Genomic DNA, 14007 nt, shown 5'->3' on the forward strand with positions numbered 1-14007 from the left:
GGGCTTTCATTGGGTTGTAATGAGGGCTCTTTGGTAAGGTGAGTAGTTTTTTAGGCAAAGTGACTCATCCCACAATCCATCAATCACAATGAACAAATCAACTTCACCATTTCTCTTATCAATCAAAAACCAAAATCCCTACATTTCATCTTTTCATCCTTAGTGATATCTATCATGGCTATGATTCAAAAGGCAAATCACTCCCCTTTATGCTCTTTTATTCACATTCATTTTCATTTCTTTTTCTTTTTGAGCTCATAGGGGATTAGTGATTTTCACACAATCAAAGCTTGATAAGCAATTTCAATCATTTCCCAAACTTTTTTCTTCATCAAAGCAACCACTAACACTCTAAGTTCTACCCCTTTATCATTGGTTCATTCAAAGAAAGGCTACAAGGCACAAAAGGGGTAAACTAGGATCATATGAGAATTTGGCACAATTGGGGTCAAGTGGCTAACAAAGATGGCCTTAAATCACTTCAATATTAACAACACATCTACTTTTATTTTCAAGAGAGGACTCATGGCAAGTTCTAGAGACCAACATACATGCTCAATCGATTTACACTCAAGAACAAAATGAGATTGTGATAATATGACAATCAATGGCTCAAATCTTACAAGCTCATTATCAAGTTCTTGGAGGCAAAACATTTAACTCACTTGTCACAAGTTCAAACTTTTCATGCATAATCCACAAGTGATACACACAAATTCTTTTCAAAAGCAACATTCATATCATAAGCCCAACACACATTTCATCCAACTCATGTTTTTCAACAATCAAGCTCAAAAACAAAAGACAAGGAAAAGCTCAAAAACAGAGACAAAATCTCATTATTCGAAAACTAAACTAACTAAATAAATAAACAACGGATAAACGAGATAAGTAACCCATCTTCACCCTCCCCCCAAACTTATTTCACACAAAGGAGAAATAAGTTTGGATGAAGGAGAAAATGGTTACTTGTCTCGTACTCACAAACGAGGTGGAGGCTTAGGTGGTGGCCATTTCTCATCAAATTTGCATGCTCTATCCACCGCGACCCAAAAATATGGTGGCTTTGCAATTCTTGAGACATCCCGGGCGTCATGGTAATCTCGTTCACCATCTAGAGTACCACCACACTCAAACAATTCCTTATTAGACAAATCAAAGTGAAAATCAAAAGATGAAGATAAATAAAAGTGAAAGAAGCAAGCCTTCATAGAATCGCCTGTGGCGAGGTAAGGATCGACAAAATTTTTGACTTTGCTTTCTTTAAAGCTTGTGAAATCTTCATCTTTTTGAAATTGTAGAGGTTGTGTCGGAAAAGTTGGGCTCTCGACTTCAAGGGGTTTGGAGAATTGATCCTCATCTTCTTCATACTCTTCTTCAACTTCTTGAGGCTCTTCACTTAGCATTGGCATTGGTTCCTCATACAAGGTTCCATTTTGAAGGCTAATGGCCATGCACAAATCATCAATTCGCTTTTGATTTTCCATAGTGGTAGCCAAAGACCTTCTTTGCTCTTCTAGCATAACCTCCGATTTTGCTAGACTTTTTTCTATCCAAGCTTGTGTAGCTATGAAGCATTGAAGGAGATCGTCTTTTGAATTTGATTTCTCCTCTTGATAGTATCGATTTCCCCCTTGGAAGCCTTCTTGAGTGGAATAAGAAATTTCATAATTCCAACTATTGAAATGGTCCTCATACTCCAATGGTGATTGCCACTCTATGGCATTGCACCCCATGTCATAAAAGTCACCATAGGAAGGTATTGGTTGGAAGGCTTTTTGGATCATTGGTTGCCTACAATTTCTTTTGGCTTCCAAAACACGCAACTTAAGTTGCATCAACGCCAATTGTAGTTGGAGTTTCTCAACCAACTCATTCCTTCCATCATCCATTTTTGGTGCCGCTTTTACGGTTGTGGAGCAATTTTCTCTAACAAAAACAAATAAACATATAAATAAACAAACATAAAAACAATATCTAAATTAGATAAAAACAACTTTTCACAATATCAAAAGTAAAAACTCAACCAATCCCCGGCAACGGCGCCAAAAACCTGTTCGCTATTATTTTCACCACGCCGCAAGTATACGGTGTAGTTGCAACATAGGGAAGCAAGGTCGTATCCCACAAGGATTGGTGAATTCAAACTTCTAAATATTATTAATAAGTTGTTTTCAATCTATTTAGACAAACCAAAGATGAAGAGATATTGAGAACTAAAACAAAGCTAAATAAAGCAAGTAAATAAAATAACAACAAGATAAACTTAGTTAATAAATTGGGGAATGACTCGAATGAAAGTTATCCTAGGGACTAGATTTCGATGGATCGTAATGAACTTCAATCTAAATCAATATAAATCTTGATATGGCCTACTTATCTAGGGCGATCTCCCCACTAGTTTTAGCCCCCTCCCGGACGACTAAAACAGTAGATTACGGGTCATAATTGCCGTCCCCGGTCAATTTCTAACCTATAACTCCCAAGAGCACAAAAGATCAACAAGCCCTCACCCACCTCTCAACCTCCCGGTTTATTGAGATGATATGTATCAAACTCCTAATCTATTGTAATTATCCTCTCCCGATTCAAATCACAAATTAGAAATGCACAAAAGGTGGCCAACCAATCATACAAGAGATAAATCTAGGACTTGAAAAGATAACAATAAGCACAATCAAGATATATATTGAACAAAGAAATCAATCCATTACAAATCCATCTAATCTAATCCCTAAGATAAGAGATTTTAGCCAAGCATATTCATAATAAAAGCAAATCTCAAGTCATAAGAAAACATAAATAAAGATATAGAGAGATAGAGATTCATAGACAAATCCTATAATCTTGATCTTCAATCATGTAGTCTTGATGAGCTCCTTTCCAAGTCTTCCCCTTCTTTATTTGATTTTGGTGTTGTTTTTGTGTGTGGAAGAGAGAAAAAATGGTAGAGAATGGAGGCTAGGGTTTGGGATTGGAGAGTTGGGGAAGATGAAGTGGGTGTGTGTGGTGAATGAATGGGGAAAGGAAGAGAAAAATGGAGTTTTGAGGCTAAAATCGCGTTTGGGGTCCATTTGGGGGAGCCCCGCCCTTTTCCCGCGGTCACGGCCCGCGTCCGTGGCCTTCAAACGTGGGGGATGCTCAGGGGACCCGCGGTCCCGCCCCGCGGCCGCGGTTGGTGACCGCGGGTGTCTCCTGAGTCGGGAACAGCTGACCCGCGGTCTTACCCCGCGGCCGCGGGTGGTGACCGCGGGGTACTGGGCGTTTTGCACAGTCCGCTCGTTTTGCTCCGTTCTCCCTCGTCCGGACTCGGATTTGGTCGCCGTTTGCGCTCACGGATTCCTCTCGAGACGTACTTCGATCTCATGTCTTCAAAATCCTCCAATTAATTCTTGATTTTCCCTGAAATCACTCCAAAACTACACCAAGGAATTAAAACTCAACAAAACTCAAAATTGGGATACAAACACATATTAGCAATCAATTCATGGGGGAAAATGACAACAATTCATGCGATATTGAGGTACGAAAACCATGTTTGTCAGGTAAGTAGGACTCTTTTTCATGGACGGAGGGAGTATTCCGCTACTAGAATTATAGATTTAACTGATCAATCTTTCGATAGTCAGTTAGATAAATAACTCTACTCTGTTTTACTTACGACTGAAGCCTTACTTGGACTAAAGCTAATTGACCAGTTCGATTAACTGAAGTCACCCACTGAACCTCTGTTTCAGTATCAATCGCCCATCTCTTGTTAACTGAAGCACGCATTTTCAAAGCAGTAAAACTGTCTTTCAGTACAAAGCTATTGATTTTAAGTAACCTCCGAAAAATAGCCTACAAGTATATTCCCCCCTCCCCATACATCTGTCCTTTCAACACCCTCAGGGGACCCAACATCGCCAAAAACTAATTTAGTAACACTATCATTCTTTTAATCTTTTTAGTAGATTACCAGCTTTAACATTGGTTAATCAGCTTTTGATGTCACAGGCCAGCTTCACTTCGTCGAAAATTTTAACTCAAGCTATTATGTGAACAATTAATATAAATATGGATTATAATTTTAATTATAGTACATTTTGTCGAACTATAATTTAAAAGTAACTTTATTAATAGTATTTTTGTCGGTTTTTCCCCACTTGTTACTTTCTTCTTCAAGATCGATTTCGTTTTTTCTTTGTTGATTGGAAGTGGGATTGGGAAGTTAACTAATCACATTTAAAGCGTAAATTAAGTATTTTTTTAATCAATTATACTCCATCCGTCCCATAAAAACATACATAGTTTTCTTTTTCGTTTGTCCCATAAAAACATGCATAGCCCATTTATAGTAATAATTCTCTTAATAAACATCATAATCAATGTGGAACCATTTCTCCACTCACACTATATTTTATAGGATTTCTTAAAATTCATGTCTTCCCAAACTATGCATGTTTTTATGGGACAGAGAAAGTATATATTATTAGTGCTCCATAATCTAAAATATACTACTAGCATTTTTTGATCATATTCAACTCGATTTTGACGAAATATTTAGTTGAAACGATCTGCTTCTAACATTTAAAGTAAAAATAAATAAACAAATCTTTAACATTATATTTCGTGCAATTAAGATCCTAGCATTCACAAATTAAGAAAATAAATTCCTAATGTTCACTAATTAGGGTAAATAAGTCCATCTATTTAATGGATGACACTCCCGTTGACAAGAGTTTTTTTTTTCTTTCATAAATTATGAACGTTAGACCTATTTGTTTTTCTCTATAAATGTTAGGGGTGTTTCTATTACTCAATATATATATATATATATATATATATATATATATATATAGGAAGAGGTTCTAATAAAAACCTCTGTTAAAATGAGAACTAGGAACCTAATCTTGACCTTTTAAATATTAGATCTAATGGTTATGATTTGGTCAACAAAAGAAACTGTGCATCTATTATATTTTACTGTGCACTTAAAAAATATGCAATTTATGCAATTGAAACCAACAATGCAAAATACTCAAGCAAATCGAAATTGTGCATCTATGCAATTGAAACTGTGCATCTATGCAATCGAAATTGTGCATCTGTAGTTTAATCTCAGCCCTCTATTTTATTTAAATCAATGGCTTTAAATTGGTTCCTAGTTTTCATCTTAAGAGGGGTTTTTATATTAACCCTACCCTATATATATATATATATATATATATATATATATATAGGGTGTGGTTCTAGAGAGAACTACATTATTTGTGAGAACGGGAGAACCATAAAATCTAATGCATTCACTGTAAAAATTAATGCATTTGCTGTTAAAATTAATGCACTCAAAAAAATAAAAAAAATTGCTCCCTTCAGGATTCGAACCCAGGATCTGCATTCATCCAACAAGATGATGCATCCACCGTAGATCTTGATGATCGAATGGCTGAAAATGGTTCTCCGGTCTTCTTTTATTTATGGTTCTTTCCTGAACCTCTCCCTATATATATATATATATATATATGGGAGGGCTACGGTAAAAACACTTCTTAAAATATAAATATAAACGTTTTTTAATGTACGAATTTTATCCAACAAGGTTACGAATTCATCAAACATAGTTACGAATTATGAAAAATAATTTTTTGTTACCTTTGAGATTCGAACCCTAGACCACGAATTCATCCAACAGGGTTACGAATCAACCGTAGATCTTGATGATCTAAGGGCTGAAAATCATTTATATTTTATACATTTAAGAGTGTTTTTATTCTAGCCCTCCCCTATATATATATATATATATATATATATATATATATATATATATATATAGGCAAATGTTCAATAAAGAAGGCCTAAATGTAAGAAAGAAGAGAGAAATAATCTTGGCCATCCATACTAAAAAATCCATCGGTCCATATTGATAATCAAATAATCCGTTCACATTAGTTTAAGGGTAATATAGACTAATTACAAATCATATTATGGGTCCATCCACCATTTAAATCCGTTCACAACTGTTTTACTATATTTATGCTAAGCAAGATCTTTTTTTATTTAAGGTAGATAACTAGATATTATACAAATACATCATTTACGTATAGATTCATAAAACTAATAATCTCATGCTGCTTTGAAACCCAATTCACTCAGATGAATCAAACACTTTATTTTAAAAGCCTCGTATTTCATTAAGAAAATCAAGGGATTATATTATGTGTTCGTTATATTTTGTAATACGTTCGTCAGAATTATATATTGTACATTATCTGATTTTATTGAACATGTATCACAAAATAGCAAACTCTCGAACATAATATTTTGTTATACGATTCTTAGAATTATGTAATGAATGTCATCTGATTTTTTTATTGAACGTGTAACACGATTTTTTTATGTAAATCCATTGAACTTATATTGAATCGATTTTGAACAAATAGTTATATCGGGCGTTGCTTTCGACAAATAGAAATTCATAATATTTGTTGAAACCATGACCACTTTCAAGTATTATATGCATTCATTTTTTGCTGAACGTAGAGGAGAATGTTGATGAATTTTTTCCAAATGTTGTATTAAATTAAATAATTAATTTTGTTACACCAGTATTTTATGTGATGAATGATTGAGGTAGTATGAAAATTTTCAAATGAGACTTCATGATTGTGTTTGTGTTTACTGATTCACAAAAATAAAATTATTGACTTAATTTTCATTAATTATTTTTGAATAACTTAGTGAACATTTTCATTAATTATTTCTGAATAACCAATATCTGTTGTATTTGTCTCTGTAAGACTTTTATTGGATGAAATTAGAATAAATGATGGTTTTTGTATAGTAATTCGTTGTGATAAATTTTATCCATAGTTGTGTTGATGAAGAACAAATTGGTTGTTGACGCATTCCACTATTGTGTTGACGAAAAATAAATGATGGTTTTTGTATAGTAAATCATTGTGATAAATTTTATCCACGGTTGTGTTGAACTTTAAGTGCTATACGTTGAACATATGTGTCATATTTAATGAACCCTTTTTTTACTATGTATATTTATATCAATCAAAATAAATACTGAAATTACTAATTAACAAGTAATTTATACAATTTTCCTAACAAAAATTTTGATTTAAATATGTCCAAATTTAACATAGAGAGACTAAACTAAGAATTTAATAAATAAAAATAAAAAAATATGGTGATGCCATGTAGGATAGGATAGATGATTGAATTATATTATAATACTATATAGTAGTACTTATAATATTTTTATATAAGTTTTTTATAAGATGACCACTAAAATTCGATGTGAAATTCAACATTATAATACATATATGAATTAAAAAGAGATATTTTCCATAAAATGCACGATCTTTTAACAAATTTTGGTTTTTCCCAAGACTTTTAAAATTTGAAAAAAAAAATTCACCACTTTTCAATTTTTTCTAAGTTTTTCCACGGATATGAAATATACCAAATAGAAGCTGAGTTAATTTAGGGCTTTTAACTTAGATTTTTTTGATACCCAAGCGTGAGGGATAATAAAACCGATATATCTGTGAATTGAAACCCTCAGGCTTAAGAATAAAAAAAATCTAAGTCAAAAGCCCTAAAATCAGCTTTTATTTGGGGTATTTAATTCATACTTGTAGGAAATTAAAAAAAAATTGAAAGGTGGTGTATTTTTTTTTCTTCAAATTTTAAAGGTCAGAGAAAAAATTAATTGTTGTTGAAAGTTCGTGTATTTTACGACAAATATCCCAATTAAAAATGCACAAGATGAGATTAATAGAAAATGTACAAAATGTCATGTAGGACTAATAATAAAAGAGAGATAGATTAAATCACTAATCATATTATATATACATGATATGATAATGATAAAATGCGATTGAATATAAAAAAAGTAAGAGAAAAAGAAGCTTAGAAACCCTTGAAAGCACAAAGATGAAGCCAACTAAGAGCTGAACCTCGTTAAAACCTCTGTAATGAAAAATTCGAAAGAAAAATTCTTACAGAGGAAAAAGAGTACTAGTCTAAACAACGACTCCAGAGGGGCAAAAGTGTAGGAATATTAAATTTAATTAATAGTCGATTTGCCCGAGAATCGTCTCTTGAATTATCTTAATTCACCATATATCGATTAAACCTAACATGCTCTTATTAATTTAAATACTGCATCGAGGAGTTCAGAAATACCTGAAGAATTCTTAAGAATCCATCAATTCATCGCTGAACAGGTCAGCCAACTTCAATCCTTCACTTGAAACCTCAAACGTTCTCCAATCGTATTTGGCCCACAAATACGACTTCTTCGTCTTCGAGATATCTTTCTGTGGCCTCCTGTTTGACCTCAATCGGAGTTCTATAGCGAAAGTTATGGCCGTTCTTCGGAGACTGCCAGAACCTGATTTCCTGCGAAAATCTGACTCCAGCTCTGATCTTCTGCACTGTATCGGAGACTGCCAGAACTTGATTTCCTGTGAAAATCTGACTCCAGCTCTGATCTTCTGGACTGTATCCCGCTCAATCCCCGACGTCGGATGGACGACGATCTTCGAGGATTCCCTGGAGAAAACACCCACTCAACAGGCGTCGCTCAGCTCTCATAGAAAACCTAATTTTTGTAATCTAAAATTACGTAAATCTTTTTTTTTTTTTTTTTGTTCTGAGAGCTGCTTTGTATTTATAATTATAAATACAGGATATGGGCCAGACTTATGAGTTGGGCTATTTTTCTCCTACTGGGCTCAGGAGTCTTTGGGCCAGCCTAGGGATCAAATACAAGGAATAAAGATGGGCCTCAAATGAATTAATTCTCATGATCAGCCCAAATCACAATTAATTCATAAATATTAATTCATTCCACTAGAGAATCAATATTGACTTACCCCTTTGCCGATGATGAATCGGGGCTTGTATTTAGACTTATCGAACCCTCGTATTTAAGATATCCAACATCCATTAATTAATTAAAGCTTCTGACAGCTTATATTAATTAATTTCTTATTAATCCTTAAGTAGTACCACTCAACCTTATTATTGCACCTGAACTTAATCAACCTGCATGATTTAGTGCAATAAACCTTTTGAGCTCCTTAAGGGGATGTTATCATCCTATACCGGATACGGTCTCCTAATACAGATTGCCAAATGTCATATATAAATTGCTATCACCCAAGATACAGAGTACTCAAGTTAATATGTAACTCTCACCCATAGTAAGTCAAAGTGATACACAAATTTATATATACACCTGAAATCTTATTAGGATTTAGGTCTCATTAAGTCACCGAGATCTTGATTCTTTACTTAGGTCAGACAGAAGAATACATCTCACTGTGATTCTATCTATGCGTTTGCACGCACCAGTATAGACAAGTAGCCAAGACAAACTACTTCCATCTATACTACAGCCTAAACCAACAACTCGTCTCAGAGACATCTCGATTGTGATCAATTTTATATCTCATAACGTTATTCAGTCTTCTGTGATCTACAACACACCATATAATCTATTTATATAGAGATAATTGGACATACATATGCAATTATGAACAATTCAGATAGGCGATTAGATAGTGAACTCAGGAAGCATTGTATACAAGCATAAAAGTTATTGCTTTCAGTATACAAATCCTAACAAAAAGAAGCAACAAAAAAGACACGAAAAAAGGGACGACACGACCACGAGCTCCGGACTAACCATCGCCACGGCCTGCCGTCCCACTTACATGATATGATAATATAATAACTTATACATAAATTATCTCGAATAAATGCACAAGCTACACTTAATGCAATAATTTGTTCATAAAATTATGAAAAAATATATGAGAATATGCACTCATATCGCCATATTGGGGATTGCATCTCAATATTTGGCCTTCCATATCAAAAACACAAATTTTGGCCATTTTTGCAAATTCGGACCGTATTTCCTTTAATTTTGGTGGACTGGATCAGGTTGGGCGCGTAGGTTGAGCGCGGGTATACGGGTGGTACTTTTGGTACCAATGTTATAATTTGTGCCAAAAGTATCAAATTACTTAAAACAAAAAAATACCAAGTAATTTGACACTCATATTGTCAATTGTGCCAAAAGTTCCAAATTACTTGATTTTTTTTTTCTATTGGTACTTTTGGTACTAATATTCTCATTTGTTATAAGTAATTTGGTACTTTTTGCACTAATGTTGTGCCAAAAGTACCAAATTACTAAGGTTTTTTTTTTTTTTTTTTTTTTTTTTACTTTTGGTTGGTACTTTTGGCACAAATTAATTATAACATTAGTGCCAAAAGTACCACTCGAACTCCCGCGCCCAACCCGACTCAGTCCGCCCAAATTAAGGGCAATACAATTTGAAATTGCAAAAAATAATCAAAATTTGTATTTTTAAGATGATTGACCAAATATTGAGTTTCATTGTTCAATATGACTATCTCAAAAGTTGGCTCAAAATATAATATGAAGACATAACATATGAATTTTAACAAAAGAAAGAAAGAAATATAATATAAAATTAAAGGTATAAATTAAGAATTTACAAAACAGAAAGAAGAATGATAAGTAGAAAAAACACTCATAACGCTTACAACAAAAAATAAATAGGTCTCTGACATTCACAAATTGGACAAATAAGTCCTCATCTAATGGAGAGGTAACAACTGTTAGATGGATGGACTTATTGCCTCAATTTGTGAACATCAGGAACTAGTTGCCTTAATATATGAATATTGGGATATAATTATACATAACATAATATATTTGTTTCACTGTAAACGTTAAGCCCACGTTTGGTTGGGTGTTTTTAGAGGTTGAAAAGGGAATCAAGTAATTGAATTCATTACTTGTTGTTTGGTTTGGGTAATGAGATAATCATTACCCTTACTTGAGGGTAACCCAATCACCCAATTTGTTACCCCTCAAAATAGAGGGAAAACAAAAGAAATGGATTCCCTTACTAATGATTCATTTCCATTGTTAAACCAAACACTCAATAAAAGTAATGGTTATTGTTACCATTCCACTCCTTTATTTGATTCCATTCCCTTTCCATTCCTCTACTTGAACCAAACGAGCACTAAAAGTGCATGTGCTACTTAACCATAAGAATTATTAGCTATATCTTTTATATTATTTTATATAATTATAATCTTTTTTTCAATAATCTTATTGGTAATCTTTAACACTAAACAACTTAAATGAATTGTACAAAAGTTTTTAAGGCAGCTACTTAATTTAGCCATTCGTGAATTGATACGTCTTGATCTGCACTTGACTGTATTTAATTTATCCTTAAAAGTTTGACTTTAATTTAATTTCGATAACCAGTTATGACTTTTGAGTCGGTTCTTGGATAATAACCACTTCAAGAAATCTAATAAATGTTTCCTTTAATTGATCACCATGATTTAATTAATTCCGACCCTATATTATTTATGAGATGAGTAATGCTAAACAGCCACATTGTGGTCATCCACAATTTACCTAAATAGTAAATAATTTAATTTATTTAATTTATTTTTTAAAATAATAATAAGTTTTAGTTATTTTATCGTATTCTCTACATTGTAGTTATTTTTTTTTGCAATTTTTTTATAACCTTTTTATTTTTATTAAAAAATAAATTAAAAATAAAAAAATGCAAAAAAGAAATTTAAAAAATAAGTACAATGTAGAAAATATAATAAAATAATTAAATTTTATTTTTATTTTAAAAAATAAATTAAATAAATCAAAATTTTCTTTATTATATTAATTTATTGGTGGCTATAACGTGACTGCATAGATTTATTGTTATGAGATATATATATATCTCTAAAGTATAGCTTATTCTGTCTTTTGAGTGCATCCAAAATTCCAAATAGTGACCATCTCTTTAAAGGGTGGCATCGAATTCGAACCCAGTGCAAGTTCAATTTTTCTTTATGCCTATTCAAACTCAAAATGAGTCCATCTAAAAACAATTTAACAAAAATAAATAAAAATTATTGTGTCAGTAAGTGTGCGACACAAATTAATGAAGAAATCAGACTAAATACCTCAATTAATACATTTCTCCTCCATGTTATCTTTTTTACTCTTTTGATGACCATCGTGGTACCGACATTATTGTCAATTAAAGTGTTAATCTTTTAACCCATCCATTATTAAATTTTATATCTGCCCCTCAATTCATGGTTCAAATTTCGAGAGTAAACAAAATAATTAGTTAATATGCTGATAGTTTTGATCTTATCAGTTAGACATATAATTGATAGTGTGCTGTATGTGGTGACTTGATTTGCATGTTTGTACTTAGAAAATCCTTGTAAACTAACTCATGCAAATTAATTAGATTAAGTGCAAGTTAGCTGATTGAGTAACCTAACAAAAGTATGCTTATGAGCTTAACTGGTATAAGTGGGTTGATTGATGACTGTTCAATAATATTTAATGTTAATATATAAAGTAAACAACATAGAGTTTTAACGTGGTTCGGAGTAAACCATCCTAGATCCGTGGACTTGGTTCGATAGGGTGAATCCACTTAATTTTAATATTTCTTATTTTATACTGCAAATCAACTGTTCAGTTTGGTAACCTTGAACTAAACTACGAGTTTCTAGCCGTGACCGGCTTCATTTTCTTCGCTTTCAGACAACTCATTGCTTACTTGTTTTCTACTTCTTACACACAAACCTGATTTTACGGTGATTGGAGAGTTTGAAGGGTTTCCAACTGAGTGGGCAAACTTTTACAATAAAGAACAATTTTTGAGGTTTAGTTTGCTCGATTCTAAACTTAGAACTTATCACGAATATCGCTTAGATTTAGAATGCATAGAAAAATATATGTATGAATCCCAAATGTAGATCTAAAATAACACTCAGAGAGATTCAACTGAACTTAAATTTCCCGTTGATTATTTGTTGGCTTTTAAATGTTGATAGCTTGAGAGTTTTCACAACAATTTTTCGGTAATCATCTGTGTTAAATTCATCGTGTATTTATAGGATGAGAAGATGATAGATCCATTGGATGAGCTTGTTCAAATATCGGTCCTACATAACATTAAATTTATATTTGTTGTATTTGATATGTCATCCCTTTCAGCACCTACAATTGCAACATAGTACAATAATCTTTGCAACATCGTATCTAGATGCGGATCATGTTAGAGGCTTTCTCTATCACACTTGGCTTTCTCTATAGGGTATGTTATCTTTGATTGATATATTTATCACGAGAAAAAGATGGATAATAAAAATTTCTCTCTTTAAATTTATTCTTTCTTTTCAATCATTTTCTACAAAGAATTCTATCCTTTATCATTGCTTCTTTTTACTCCAAGGAGGAAAAATATTATTCATCCATTTTTGGTGTAATAATATTATCACTCTATGAAGTGAAAATAATGAATGAGAAATGGTGAAATTATTTTTTGTAGAAAATGAGGGGTAAAAAGAAGGAATTTAAATGGAAATTTTTTTATTATCCCTCATTTTCTCATGATAAAATTATTAATCAAAGAGAACGCACTCTTAACTGATTCTTCTTGTTGTAGTTTAGCTGGTACTTGAATCAATGAGGGGGTGACTTGGTGATCTTTTTTCGAAATAAGCTAGCTTACACGAATCTTGGTTGTTAGGATTCCTGATCACTAATTTCTTAGCAACAAAAACTGCAACTAAACAGTGTAGTCGTAGCACAGAAATAACAAGTCAAGTATCGTATCCACAGGGACTATTACAACGAATCACTTTAAGTAATCCTAAATAAACTCTAATAATATTCAAGCAAACTCAAATAAGAAGGATAAATAAAACTAAAATCAAAACAAAGCAAATAAAATAGGATAAAAACTCAAATAATAAAAGACTCTGACCCTAGGGATGTACTATCGTTACTCAAACACATGCATTCAATCTATTGATTCAATTACCAATTTAATACAACCCTGATGAAAGATCACTATATTATTCTCAAGCTTCTCTAACGAACACCTATGAACGTAGATTAATTTACCCCTTTTCACATTC

This window comes from Salvia miltiorrhiza, chromosome 2, assembly GCF_028751815.1.
Source record: "Salvia miltiorrhiza cultivar Shanhuang (shh) chromosome 2, IMPLAD_Smil_shh, whole genome shotgun sequence".
In the NCBI taxonomy this organism is placed as follows: Eukaryota; Viridiplantae; Streptophyta; class Magnoliopsida; order Lamiales; family Lamiaceae; genus Salvia; species Salvia miltiorrhiza.